General features: G+C 47.0%; 1 protein-coding gene across 5 annotated transcripts in view; it reads right to left on the bottom strand.

Annotated features, from left to right (window-relative positions):
• LOC144499817 (mitochondrial ornithine transporter 1-like) overlaps positions 1–14,922 on the bottom strand; it is a 401,928-nt gene that overhangs the window by 30,620 nt on the left and 356,386 nt on the right. Inside the window, exon 1 of one of the 5 annotated variants that reach the window (XM_078222330.1) lies at positions 9,525–9,703. The exons of 1 other annotated variant lie outside the window; for it this stretch is intronic. The gene's annotated coding sequence lies outside the window, so the exon portion shown is untranslated. Of the gene's footprint in view, positions 1–7,004; positions 7,551–9,524; positions 9,704–14,922 lie in introns of those variants that run through there. 3 more of the 5 variants (XM_078222326.1, XM_078222331.1, XM_078222327.1) reach the window with 3 other exon arrangements.

The following is a 14,922-nucleotide window of genomic DNA, read 5'->3' as shown; positions in this document are numbered from 1 at the left end:
TCTGTGTCCTTATACTCGTGTAATGCTTAAAATGGATTATTTGACTACGATCATCATTTTTTTCCTCTTAAGAAGGGAAACTATTTTAAACTGCAAGTGTGTGTTCATTCTTGCACAATTTGGGTGTTGCTTTAAACCCATCTCTTCTATTTCTTTTTTTTACCCTTCCTGGACCCTTCTCTCGTGTCATAATGCTTCCTTTCATTTCACCCTTCTCAGGTACTCTGCCCTCCAAAATCCTTAACTCATCCTTCAGCGCCATCCTGCACTTCCAGAACTTAAACTCTGGGGACTGCTTGCAGTCCCAGTCCTGTCCACCGTAGCTTCTGGCGCTGCTGGGACAAAAGTGCTGTCAGCCAATCACACTGGCCAGTATCTCCCTGAGGTTGGACTTCTTCCAGAATAAGGGTGAAAATCCCACCTCCAGCCACATAATACTCCTTAGAACCTTGGAGCAGCAGGTTTCAGCGGTAATGTGTTTAGCTGATTCCTCAGATGGAAATCCCACTATCTGAAAAATCCTGGCCCTGACCTATCTCCCATACTCCTGCGAATCTCACCTTGTTCTACACACCCACTTCATTCCAAATTATTAGAATCAGAGAATCATATAGCACAGAAGAGTCCCTTCAGCCCATCGAGTCTGTACCAACACGCAAGAAACACCTGAACTCCCACCTAATACTCCAATGAAGCGCCTGAGAATGTTTTACTATGATAAAGGTGCTATATAAGTGCAAGGCTGTGTTCTAATTTGAATTAAGAAACATAAATAACACAAGAATGTTGGAATTTTGAGCTATAACAATCAGCTAATATGAGTTAAGAAGCTTTGAATTAAGAGTAAATTGTGCCTGTCAATGCTAGAAAGTTTATGTTAATCTTATTATTTGGTTTTCCGTTGGCCTTTCCTGCCTTGCTCTGAGGAGATCCCATGCACAGCTTATTGAACAAAAAGTTAATGGAAATTTATCTAGCTGCTTTGTCCCCACTGCCCAAGTACCATGCCAAATCTCTCATGGAGATTCCTTGACTGATTTCCTCCCTCAGCCTCTACACTCAGCTACTTCACATCTTGGTGATTGTATACCATGATCGCCTCTTGATTTGATCTGCTGGCTGGCCTTCCATTTTCCATCCTCTATAAACTTCTGATTCCTGTTTCCTAACTCACACCAAGTCACATTAACCCATCATCGTTTTGTTCTCTGGCCTATGTAGGTTCCTGGTCCAATTTTAAAATTCTCCTCCTCGTTTTCTAATCCCTGCCTGGCTTTGCCCTCATTTACCCCTAATCTTCTTTAATCTACAACCTTCACCAATCCTCTAATTCTTGCCTCTTGACCATTTCTGATGCCTCCTTGACCAAGCTTTTGGTCATCTGTTCTAATACTTCCCTTGCTGGCTTGGTAGATGATTTTTTTTTGATAATACTCCTGTGAATTTTTAACAATATTAAGGGAACAATATAAATGCAATTTGTCACTAAATGCATTATGGATTTTATTACTGACTATCTTACATTAGTACGCTTAGTTTTAGACCCTCCAACAAATGGAGGTACCTTCTCTACCTCTATCCTAACTGCTTCAGAATTTTAAAGCCTCGATTAGATTGCCCCTTGGCCTTCTTGTTTCTAGAAAAAATAAAGAGTCCCAATCTGTGCAACCTTTCCCGATAACCTCAGTTTTGGTATCATTCCAGTAGTCTTTTTTTCATCTTTCTCCAGTGCCTCTGTAATAATGTACACCAGAACTGTACTAAGTGCTCCAAGTGCAGTCCCCACCTCTCCTCTTTGCATATGTGGGTGGCACGGTAGCACAGTGGTTAGCACTACTGCTTCACAGCACCAGGGACCTGGGTTCGATTCCCGGTTTGGGTCACTGTCAATGTGGAGTTTGCACGTTCTCCCCGTGTCTGTGTGGGTTTCCTCCGGGTGTTCCATTTCCTCCCACATTCTGAAAGACGTGCTGGTTAGGTACGTTGACTTGAACAGGCACCGGACTGTGGTGACATGGGGAATTTCACAGTAACTTAGTCACAAATTTATTAATGAAATTTATTTATGCAAATTTACAAATGTATTAATTTATTAGCCTTACTTGTGACTAATAAATAAACTTTTAACTTTATCTAGTCCTCTAAAAAAGAACCAAGGTTTATTTGCAGTTTGGGGCATACTACAGTTCATTTGGGGAGTCCCGGTTGTGGTGGCAACCTGCACGTCCTAGTCTGGAGCCATAGGTAGTGACGGTAGGGGCTCCGATGTTCTTCCCGTTCCACATGACTGACTAGGAATCTCTCCCATTCCTACTGCCTGTCACTGCTGTGTGTTGAAAGGATTTGAAGGTTGATGCTTAATCTGTTTGGCTGAATTATGAACACACGTTTCTTTGCCATCAAGTTCCAGGGTGGGATTCAAATTTGGAGCTTATTGACCAGAGAAAAGGAGGGTACGTCCTGCACTACACACCTCCTCATTTGCACTTTACAGCCTTGTTAACTTGTCATAGAATCATAGAATCCATACAGTGCAGAAAGAAACCATTCGGCCCATCGAACCTGCACCGACAACAATCCCACCCAGGCCCTATCTCCCGTAACCTCATGTATTTACCCTGTTACTCCCCCTGACACTAAGGGGTAATTTATCATGGCCAATCAACTTAACCCGCACATCTTTGGACTGTGGTAGGAAACTGGAGCACCCAGAGGAAACCCACGCAGACACGGGGAGAATGTGCAAACTCCACAGAGTCTCCCGAGGCCGGAATTGAACCCGGGTCCCTGGTGCTACCTGAAATAATGAGTGACTTTGTACCCCCATAGATCGCTTTGCTTTGCTAGCCCATCTATTTTTTCAAGGAGTCTCTGGCATCTTTATCCATCAGGCCAAATGAGCCATTAGGTGTTGGTGGTCCTGCTTACTACAACATCAATAGGAAAGATTGCTTTTAAGGAAAATGTTACTTGTCAACTATTCTTGCTACAGATTACCATGATGCAATTTGTAGCAATGTAATGTAGGATTCAACACATCCTTTCAAAGTAGCAACAAAAAGGCCACATGGTTGCTATCCTGACTTTGAACCCTGGAGCCACCCTAATTAGTTACTGTTTTGAAAGTCAGATGGTTACATAAAAACAAAGAACAAAGAAGAGTACAGCACAGGAAACAGGCTCTTCAGCCCTCCAAGCCTGTGCCGCTCCTTGGTCCAACTAGACCAATCGTTTGTATCCCTCCATTCCCAGGCTGCTCATGTGACTATCCAGGTAAGTCTTAAACGATGTCAGTGTGTCTGCCTCCACCACCCTACTTGGCAGCGCATTCCAGGCCCCCTCTAATATCCGAGTTATACTTCGCCCCTCTCTCCTTGAGCCCGTGACCCCTTGTGATCGTCACTTCTGATCTGGGAAAAAGCTTCCCACCGTTCACCCTATCTATCCCCTGCATAATCTTGTACACCTCTATTAGTTCGCCCCTCATTCTCCTTCTTTCCAGGGAGAACAATCCCAGTTTACCCAATCTCTCCTCATAGCTAAGACCCTCCATACCAGGCAACATCCTGGTAAACCTTCTCTGCACTCTAACACCTCCACGTCCTTCTGGTAGTGCGGCGACCAGAACTGGACACAGTACTCCAAATGTGGCCTAACCAGCGTTCTATACAGCTGCATCATCAGACTCCAGCTTTTATACTCTATACCCCGTCCTATAAAGGCAAGCATACCATATGCCTTCTTCACCACCTTCTCCACCTGTGTTGCCACCTTCAAGGATTTGTGGACTTGCACACCTAGGTCCCTCTGTGTTTCTATACTCCTGATGACTCTGCCATTTATTGTATAACTCCTCCCTACATTATTTCTTCCAAAATGCATCACTTCGCATTTATCCGGATTAAATTCCATCTGCCACCTCTCCGCCCAATTTTCCAGCCTATCTATATCCTGCTGTATTGCCCGACAATGTTCATCGCTATCCGCAAGTCCAGCCATCTTCGTGTATCCGCAAACTTGCTGATAACACCAGTTACACCTTCTTCCAAATCATTTATATATATCACAAATAGCAGAGGTCCCAGTACAGAGCCCTGTGGAACACCACTGGTCACAGACCTCCAGCCGGAAAAAGACCGTTCGACCGCTACCCTCTGTCTCCTATGGCCAAGCCAGTTCTCCACCCATCTAGCCACTTCTCCTTGTATCCCATGAGCCTTAACCTTCTTAACCAACCTGCCATGTGGGACTTTGTCAAATGCCTTACTGAAACCCATATAGACGACATCCATGGCCCTTCCTTCGTCAACAAACAGAAGAACTAGGAGCAGGAGTAGGCCATCTGGCCCCTCTAGCCTGCTCCAGCATTCAATACGATAATGGCTGATCTTTTCGTGGACTCAGCTCTACTGACCCACCCACTCACCATAACCCTTAATTCCTTTACTGTTCAAAAATGTATCTATCCCTGCCTTAAAAACATTCAATGAGGTAGCCTCAACTGCTTCACTGGGCAGGGAATTCCACAGATTCACAACCCTTTGTGTGAAGAAGTTCCTCCTCAACTCAGTCCCAAATCCACTCCCCCTTATTTTGAGGCCATGCCCCCTAGTTCTAGTTTCACCTGCCAGTGGAAACAACTTCCCTGCTTCTATCTTCATAATCTTATATATTTCTATAAGATCTTCCCTCATTCTTCTGAATTCCAATGAGTATAGCCCAAGTCGACTCAGTTTCTCCTCATAAGCCAATCCTCTCAACTCTGGAATCAACCTAGTGAATCTCCTCTGCAGTGCAGGTGGTTGCTAGGTAGCCTTTGCTCCTCAGCACAAGAATCCCTACTTTGTTTAAACTCTTAATGGTTAATCTGCAAGAAAGCTCTGTTTACCCATTATCATGCCTTGTAAACACGGCCCACTTACAGTTGAAAAATTCAACTATGATAAATAGATTGCAACCATGAGACAATATCGACAAAATAAAAAAAACGCCTGCAAACTACATTCTTAACATTCACTCAAACATCACAAATCAGTTAAAAACATTGCAGGCTGCTTCACCACTCCATAGTGTTCAGACACATCTCGATGTGCCAAAGTCAACAATGTAAATCTATAATGGCACTGAATTGGTGCAAGGAATTCCAAACAGACTGAAGCTTCTTTCTCGTCCTGAATATTAATTCAATGGAGAAAGACTACAGAAAGCTGCAGCACAGAGGGATTTGGGGGCCCTTGTGCATACATCACAAAGAGCTAGCATACAAATTCAGCAGGTAATAAGGAAGTCAAAAGGAGCATTGGCCTTTATTTCAAAGGGAATGGAGTATAAAAAATAGGGAAGACTTGCTGAAACTAAGCAAGGCATTAGACAGGCAACACCTGGAATACTGTACACAGTTTTGGTCCCCTTATTTAAGGAAAGAATACTGGAGGCAGTCCAGACAAGGTTCACCAGGTTGATCCGAGGTATGGAGGTACATTCTTATGAGGAGAGGTTGAGTAGATTGGGCCTGTACTCATTGGAGTTTAGAAGAATAAGAGGTGACCTTATTGAAACATATCAGATTCTCGGGTTTATATCAATCAGATTCTCGGGTTTATATCAATCAGATTCTCGGGTTTATATCAATCAGATTCTCGGGTTTATATCAATCAGATTCTCGGGTTTATATCAATCAGATTCTCGGGTTTATATCTATCAGATTCTCGGGTTTATATCTATCAGATTCTCGGGTTTATATCTATCAGATTCTCGGGTTTATATCTATCAGATTCTCGGGTTTATATCTATCAGATTCTCGGGTTTATATCTATCAGATTCTCGGGTTTATATCAATCAGATTCTCGGGTTTATATCAATCAGATTCTCGGGTTTATATCAATCAGATTCTCGGGTTTATATCAATCAGATTCTCGGGTTTATATCAGATTCTCGGGTTTATATCAGATTCTCGGGTTTATATCAGATTCTCGGGTTTATATCAGATTCTCGGGTTTATATCAGATCCATCATGACCTCATTTAATGGTGCAGCACACTCAATGGGCCAAACGGCCTACTTCTGCACCTGCGTCTTATGATCTTATAGTGCACCTTAACACCTAAAATTAAAGACAGAGTGATTAAGGGTAATAAAGATTAAGAGTAATAATGACCAGTCTTGGTTGAATGACAGTGTCAGTTGCACCCAGGAATGTCCTGCTTTTACACCACTGCTGCACTCTGAGCAAGTCAGGCCCATGTAAATCACTGGTGCTCTGCCCCAGGCAACTGACTCAGGAGTTGGAGAGTTTGAAGAGTCCCCAAACTTTGTTGATTTCAGGGTTCACATAGAATTTTTCGCAACCCATTCCCCCCGATTGAAACTTGCAGTCGGACAACAACACCACCCCCCCCACAAGTTTAGACCATCCCATACTGAGAATGCCGACTGGAGTAACAACAAATGAGACCGGGGGGGGGGAGAGGAGGGGGTAAGGTAGCATGCAGAACACAAAATGAGTGCCAGAACAAATTTCCTCCTGAATTCAAATTAGAAGTCACCCTCTGCATTTTCTACTGGGTATTTCAAGTAACCAGGCTAACTCTGCTGCAGCAGCGTGGGAGGAAAACAACAATTAAATACCTCGGATAGGTTCTAAATTCAGCAGAATAATACTACCCCCCTCCCCACACAAAAAAGTACATAGAAGTTTACTCTGCAACACACACTGGCCTCGTGGTCAGTTTAACAGAAGAAAGCCGATCTTAGAAAACTTAAGATTAAACTTCAGAAACAACTCGGCGCTTACTCCACCCAAGAGTAGTGACACAATCACCCCTTTAATTTTATATATATTGATTGCATCCTCTACAGTTTGGCAACAAATCAAACCGTTCACAACGCCGACAACTCTCAACTTTCACAAGTGTGAAAGTTCACATTCAAAAAAATTATAATGGATAACAATCTTTTTTATTTTAAAAAACAACAGACACAAATGTGCAATGCAAACCCCTTACCCACCACTTCCTCGGGGGAGCTCGGATACAGCAGTTAGCACATAGTTAGTGCAGCGAGGCAGGAGTGATGATTAAGGCACTGGTCCACGCGTGCCCACCATTCATGTACAGAATGGTTCTCTGCTCCAGAGGACTTCCAGCTGGGAGCTGTCAGCAAACTCCGCTCCGCTCCGCTCCGCTCCGCCCCACTCCCCTCCTTTCTCAGCTGCTCCGGGACCTTCACCTTTACTGCAGGAGATCCCCAAAGACAGCACCTGGGCAATGCTGTGTCTCTATGTAAACTTCCGCTTCCTCTTCCACGCTTGCATCATGCAATGTCACATACACTAAAAAAACGGTGTCAACTCTCTCTGTGCAACCAAGAGGCTGATTCCTCCTCTCCCCACCCCCATTCCCATCCCACCCCCTAATCCTGCCCCCATTCCCACCTCCACTCCCACCCCCCACTCCCACCCCCTAATCCTGCCCCCCACCCTCCGATCCTCAGAGGGTGAGGGAGGATCAGAGGGAGGGAGGATCCTGCCCCCACTCCCACCCCCACTCCCTAATCCTGCCCCCCACTCCCACCCCCTAATCCTCCCCCACCACCCTCTGATCCTCCCCACCCTTAATCATAGAAATCCTACAGTGCAGAAAGAGGCCATTCAGCCCATCGACTCTGCACCGACCACAATCCCACGCAGGCCCTACCCCCATATCCCGACACATTTGCCCATTAATCCCTCTGATCCTCCCTCCCCCCCGACCCTCTGATCCTCTTGCAACCCCCCCTCCCCCCCCCCCCCCCCCCACTGACTCAGGAGTTGGAGAGTTTGAAGAGTCCCCAAACTTTGTTGATTTCAGGGTTCACAAAGGATTTTTCACAACCCATTCCCCCCGGTTGAAACTTGCAGTCGGACAACAACACCCCCTCCCCCTCCCCCCCACCACCACCACAAGTTTAGACCATCCCATACTGAGAATGCAGACTGGAGGAGTAGCAAATCCCCCCCACCCACTGATCCTCCCCCCCCCCCCACCCTCTGATCTCCCCCCCCCCCACCCTCTGATCCTCCCCCCCCACCCTCTGATCCTCCCCCCCCCACCCTCTGATCCTCCCCCCCCCACCCTCTGATCCTCCCCCCCCCACCCTCTGATCCTCCCCCCCCACCCTCTGATCCTCCCCCCCCACCCTCTGATCCTCCCCCCCCCACCCTCTGATCCTCCCCCCCCACCCTCTGATCCTCCCCCCCCACCCTCTGATCCTCCCCCCCCACCCTCTGATCCTCCCCCCCACCCTCTGATCCTCCCCCCCCACCCTCTGATCCTCCCCCCCCCACCCTCTGATCCTCCCCCCCCCACCCTCTGATCCTCCCCCCCCCACCCTCTGATCCTCCCCCCCCACCCTCTGATCCTCCCCCCCCACCCTCTGATCCTCCCCCCCCACCCTCTGATCCTCCCCCCCCACCCTCTGATCCTCCCCCCTCACCCTCTGATCCTCCCCCCCACCCTCTGATCCCCCCCTACCCTCTGATCCTCCCCCCCACCCTCTGATCCTCCCCCCCACTCTCTGATCCTCCCTCTCCCCTCACCCACCCCCTGATCCTCCCCCCCACCCTCTGATCCTCCCTCCCCCCTCACCCTCTAATCCTCCCCCCACCCCGATCCTCCCCCCACCCTCTGATCCTCTCCCCACCCCTACCCCCACCCCCTGATCCTCCCCCCACCCCCACCCCCTGATCCTCCCCCCCACCCCCACCCCCTGATCCTCCCCCCACCCCCAGATCCTCCCCCCACCCCCACCCCCTGATCCTCCCCCCACCCCCAGATCCTCCCCCCACCCCCACCAAATGCATAAGAATACTTTTCAAGTCTGTGGTTGAAATGGAGTAAACTGCCCTTTAAAAAGTAAAACAGTAAAAGGAAACAAAAGCAGAAACTGGTGGAAAATCTCAGCAAGTCTGACAGCATCTGTGGGGAGAGAGAAGAGTCTGGGTGACCCTTCTACAGATTCCAGCATCCAGAATATTTTGCTTTTATAACAGTAAAACGAAGTTGCCCTTCTGTGTAAAAATGTACTGGGGGAGGGGAGGGGAGGGGAGGGGGAAGAGGTTGGATAAATTGTCTTGTATTAATCGCAATTTCGGAAGGAGCGGAATGTTGCATTGAGAAGCCTATTGGAACTCTGGAAGATAGGAATATCTCTGGCTACGGGAATTGAGAAGCTGTGTGTGTGGCGGGGAGGGGTTTCAATGGGAAGTGAACCGGGCGGAGCTTCCACGCAACTTCCCAGGAGCAGCGGGCCGTACATAAATCTCAAAAAGCGAGTTATTTATAGACCATCAGCGTCAACCCTCTGACTTTATTGCCTTTATGCAAACATTTTGTCAGCCCGCTATGTTAATGTCAGTATTAATGCATTCAAAAAGGAATCACAATCCCCCCGCGTCTCCACCTCCCCCCCACCCTTAATATCTCTGATCTCCACGGTGTGGTTTCACTGTGTTAGTAAATGGTGAAAGATGCCAGGACTCCACTTACAGTTGTGTGTCCTCGCAGCTGTTGCAAAGGTCTTTGCTTCTGTTTACCTATTTATTTTTTGCCTGGATTTAATTTAAGAATTGAAGTGAAAAGAATATGCTCCCACAACAGGCTGTTCTGCTACTCACTGCCACCTCGCTGATAGGAGGAGTTGCTTCCTCGGTTACCCCTGGACAATCAGCTGCCTTCAATTTGCAAAGGATTGTGAAACTCCTATCCATATGTTGGTTAACGTTAGTATGGAATCTTTTCCACAAGGAGTTAGAGAGACCATCCTGCAAGACTTGATGATTGGACATGACATGAAAAGTCAGTTTGAGGCAGTACAGTGGTCAGCACTGCTGCCTCACAGCGCCAGGGACCTGGGTTCGATTCCGAGTTTGGGTCACTGTCCGTGTGGAGTTTGCACCTTCTTCACGTGTCTGCGGGGGTTTCCTCTGGGTGCTTTGGTTTCTTCCCACAGTCCAAAGATGTGCGGGTTAGGTGGATTGGCCATGCTAAATTGCCCCTTCGTCTCAGGGGGACTAGCTAGGGTAATGGAGTTATGGGGATAGGACCTGGGTAGGATTGTGGTTGTTGGGGCGGCATGGTAGCACAGTGGTTAGCACTGCTGCTTCACAGCTCCAGGGTCCCGGGTTCGATTCCCGGCTCGGGTCACTGTCTGTGTGGAGTTTGCACATTCTCCTCGTGTCTGCGTGGGTTTCCTCCGGGTGCTCCGGTTTCCTCCCACAGTCCAAAGATGTGCGGGTTAGGTTGATTGGCCAGGTTAAAAATTGCCCCTTAGAGTCCTGAGATGCGTAGGTTAGTGGGATTAGCGGGTAAATATGTGGGGGTAGGGCCTGGGTGGGATTGTGGTCGGTGCAGACTCGATGGGCCGAATGGCCTCCTTCTGCACTGTAGAGTTTCTATGGTTGCAGGCTGAATGGCCTCCTTCTGCACTGAATGATTCAATGAATTTCATGCCTTTCCTAAAATACCTACCATAAATTAAGCTGTTCTTTTAGTTTATTTTTGAAGTTTATATGTATTAGTCACATGTAAGGCTTACATTAACATTGCAATGAAGTTACTGTGAAATTCCCCTAGTCACCACATTCCGGCACCTGTTCGGGTCAATGCACCTAACCAGCATGTCTCTCAGACTGTGGGAGGAAACCGGAGCAACCAGAGGAAACCCGCGCAGACATGGGGAGAATGTCTGTGTGGAGTTTGCACAATGAGCCAAGACCGGGAATTGAACTCAGGTCCTTGGAACTGTGAGGGAACAGTGCTAACCACTGTGCCACCATGCTGCCCTGGATCTTTTGCTACACCCTATTTTTCTCTACACCCTATCTGTAACTGCAGCACTATATTCAGCCCCCTCTCCTCCCCTATTTACTCTATGAACGGTATGTTTTGTCTGCATAGCTGGCAAGAAACAATACTTTTCATTGTGTCCCAATACATGTGACAATGAAGCAAATCGAATGAAAAAATGGGAAACTTTAAGGGAATTTAAGTCCTGCAATTCGGTGAGCCATCTCTAGACTCTGTTGTATTATGTGCCTGCATGCCAATGTAATGAAAAGGTGCTCAGCAAAGCAAGGGTTAATGTGGGACTAAAGAATAGCCCCACCCACGGTATGATGTATAAAGCCACATGGTGATAAATGGGCAGGACATTCTGGAAGCAATCTGCATGGGACAGCACCATGCATGACAATATCTGGGATCTGGTACCCTTAACAATAAAGGGTTCATGTTTAAACATACAACTCTCAGGATTTGCTTACAAGCAAAAACTGAAACGAGGGAATTCGTCAAATAAAGTCATGCAATGTTGGTTGCAATGATTGGATGATCTCCGACAGGACTGCTTAGAGTCAGTAGACTGGTTAGTATTTAAAAACTCTGCGACCAGCCTGAACGCGTACGCCACTACAGTAATTGACTTTATCAGTAAGTGTGTAGAAGACTGTGTGCCAAAGAAGCAAATCCGCGTGTTTCCCAACCGGAAACCAGGGATGAACAGGGATATCCACTGCTTGCTGAAGTTCAGGTCTGAGCCGTTCAAGTCACGTGACCCTGACCTTTACAAGAAAGCCAGATATGATCTGTGGAGATCCATCAAAGATGCCAAAAGACAGTTCCGGACCAAGCTAGAATCCCAGGCTAGCAACACGGACTCCCACTGACTATGGCAAGGTCTGCAAGACATAACAGGCTACAAAATAACGGCAGGTGAAATCACCAGCTCCAATGCACCCCTCCCCAATGAGGTCAACACATTCTATGCCCGTTTTGAGCAAGAAGTCAGTGAGAGCACGCCCTCCATCCCGGAAGCCTCAGACAAACGTGTATCCGAGGTCACCATTGCCGATGTCAGAGCAGCTTCTCAAATGTCAACCCACGGAAAGCAACTGGCCCGGGTGGGGTAGTTTGCGAGTTGTGTGGCTTGTGTGGCTTTTGCTACCAAATAAACCTGTTGGACTTTAACCTGGTGTTGTTAAACTTCTTACCGGGTGGGGTATCCAGACGAGCACTCAGGTCCTGCGCGGACCAGCTGGCAGGAGTATTTGCAGATATCTACAACCTCTCTTTACACCAATCTGAGAGGTCGGTCCCTATCTGCTTCAAAACAATGACCATCATTCCGGTACTAAAGAAAAGCTCGGCAGCGTGCCTTAATGACTATCATCCGGTGGCTCTGACATCCATTATTATGAAGTGCTTTGAAAGGTTAGTCATGGCACAAATCAATTCCGGCCTCCCAGACTGCCTTGATCCACTACAGTTCACCTGTCACTGCAACAGATCCACAGCAGACACCATCTTCCTGACCCTATGCTCAACCTTGGAATACCTATTGACTACTGCTCAGCCTTCAACACTATTGTTCTTACGAAACTCATCTCCAAACTCTGTGACCTGGAGTCGGCTCCTTCCTCTGCGACTGAATCCTGAACTTCCTAACTCACAGACTGCAATCAGTAAGGATAGGCAACAACACCTCCTCCATGATCATCCTCACACTGGTGCCCCACAAGGCTGTGTCCTCAGCCCTTTACTGTACTCCTTATACACCTATGACAGTGTGGCCAAATTCCCCTCCAACTCGATTTTCAAGTTTGCTGGTGACACCACCGTAGTGGGTCGGACCTCAAACAATGATGAGACAGAGTACAGGAATGAGATAGAGAATCTGGTGAACTGGTGCGCTGACAATAATCTCTCCCTCAAAGTCAACAAAACAAAGGAGATTGTCATTGACTTCAGGAAGCGTAGTGGAGAACATGCCCCTGTCTACATTAACAGGGATGAAGTAGAAATGGTCGAGAGCTTCAAGTTTTTAGGTGTCCGGATCACCAGCGACCTGTCCTGGTCCCCCCATGCTGACGTTATAGTTAAGAAAGCCCACAATGCATCCACTTTCTCAGAAGACTAAGGAAATTTGGCATGTCAGCTACGACTCTCACCAACTTTTACAGATGCACCATAGAAAGCATTTTTTCTGGTTGTATCACAGCTTGGTATGGCTCCTGCTCTGCCCAAGACCGCAAGAAACTACAAAAGGTCGTGAATGTATCCCAATCCATCACGCAAACCAGCCTCCCATCCATTGACTCTGTCTACACTTCCTGCTGCCTCGGCATAATTAAGAACCCCATGCACCCTGGACATTCTCTCTTCCTCCTTCTTCCGTCGGGAAAAAGATACAAAAGTCTGAGGTCATGTACCAACCGACTCAAGAACAGCTTTTTCCCTGCTGCTGTCAGACTTTTGAATGGACCTACCTTGCATTAAGTTGATCTTTCTCTACACCCTAGCTATGACTGTAACACTACATTCTGCATTCTCTCCTTTCCTTCTCTATGTACGGTATGCTTTGTCTGTATAGCGTGCAAGAAACGCTCTATGTTTCACTGTATGTTAATACATGTGACAATAATAAATCAAATCAAAACCTAGATAACAAAGACACTTATGTCAGACTCCTATTCATAGACTACAGCTCAGCCTTTAACATCATTATTCCTATGAGACTCATCTCCAAACTTCGTGGCCTGGGGCTCAGCTCCTCCCTCTGCAACTGGTTTCTAGACTTCCTAACCTACAGACCGCAGTCAGTAAGGATAGACAACAACACCTCCTCCACAATCATCCTCAACACCGGTGCTCCTCAAGACTGTGTCCTCAGCCCCTTACTATACTCCTTATACACCATAGAGAGCATTCTTTCTGGTCGTATCACAGCTTGGTATGGCTCCTGCTCTGTCCAAGGCCACAAGAAATTACAAAGGGTTGTGAAGGAAGCCCAGTCCAGCATTTAAACCTGCCTCCCATCCATTGGCACGGTCTACACTTTCCACTGCCTCAGAAAAGCAGCCAGCATAATTAACGTCCCCATGTATCACAGACATTCTCTCTTCCACCTTCTTCCATCGGGAAAAACATACAAAAGTCTGAGGACACGTACCAACTAACTCAAAAACAGCTTCTTCATTGCTGCCATCAGACTTTTGAATGGACCTATCTCGCATTAAGTTGATCTTTCTCTCCACCCTAGCTATGTCTGTAACACTACATTCTGAACTCTCTTCTTTCCTTCCCTATGAACGGTATGCTTTGTCTGTATAGCGCACAAGAAACAGTACTTTTCACTGTATGCTAATACATGTGACAATAATAAATCAAATCAAATCCCATCATTGAGACATCTAAAGACCCCATAATGCAACATGGAGCTCAGCAGTAATGACACCGTAATATAGTAGATATTAGTAATATAGTAATATATAGTATACAGAAGGATATAGATAGGCTGGAAATTTGGGCAAAGAAATGGCAGATGGAGTTCAATCCAGATAAATGTGAAGTGTTGCATTTTGGTAGAACTAACGTAGGGGGGAGCTATACGATAAATGGCAGAACCATAAAGGGTGTAGATACGCAGAGGGACCTGGGTGTGCAAGTCCACAGATCCTTGAAGGTGATGTCACAGGTGGAGAAGGTAGTGAATAAGGCATATGCCTTTATAGGACGGGGCATAGAGTATAAAAGTTGGGGTCTGATGTTGCAGTTGTATAGAACGCTGGTTCGGCCACATTTGGAATACTGTGCCCAGTTCTGGTCGCCACACTACCAGAAGGACGTGGAGGCTTTAGAGAGAGTGCAGAGGAGGTTTACCAGGATGTTGCCTGGTGTGGAAGGGCTTAGTTATGAGGAGAGATTGGGTAAACTGGGGTTGTTCTCACTGGAAAGACGGAGGATGAGGGATGACCTAATAGAGGTGTATAAAATTATGAAACAGTAAGAAGTCTCACAACACCAGGTTAAAGTCCAACAGGTTTATTTGGTAGCAAATACCATAAGCTTTCGGAGCTTGCTGCTCCTTCGTCAGATGGAGTGGTCTCTG

Source organism: Mustelus asterias, chromosome 10 (genome assembly GCF_964213995.1).
Source record: "Mustelus asterias chromosome 10, sMusAst1.hap1.1, whole genome shotgun sequence".
Lineage (NCBI taxonomy): Eukaryota > Metazoa > Chordata > Chondrichthyes > Carcharhiniformes > Triakidae > Mustelus > Mustelus asterias.
This window is presented reverse-complemented; position numbering and strand designations above follow the sequence as displayed.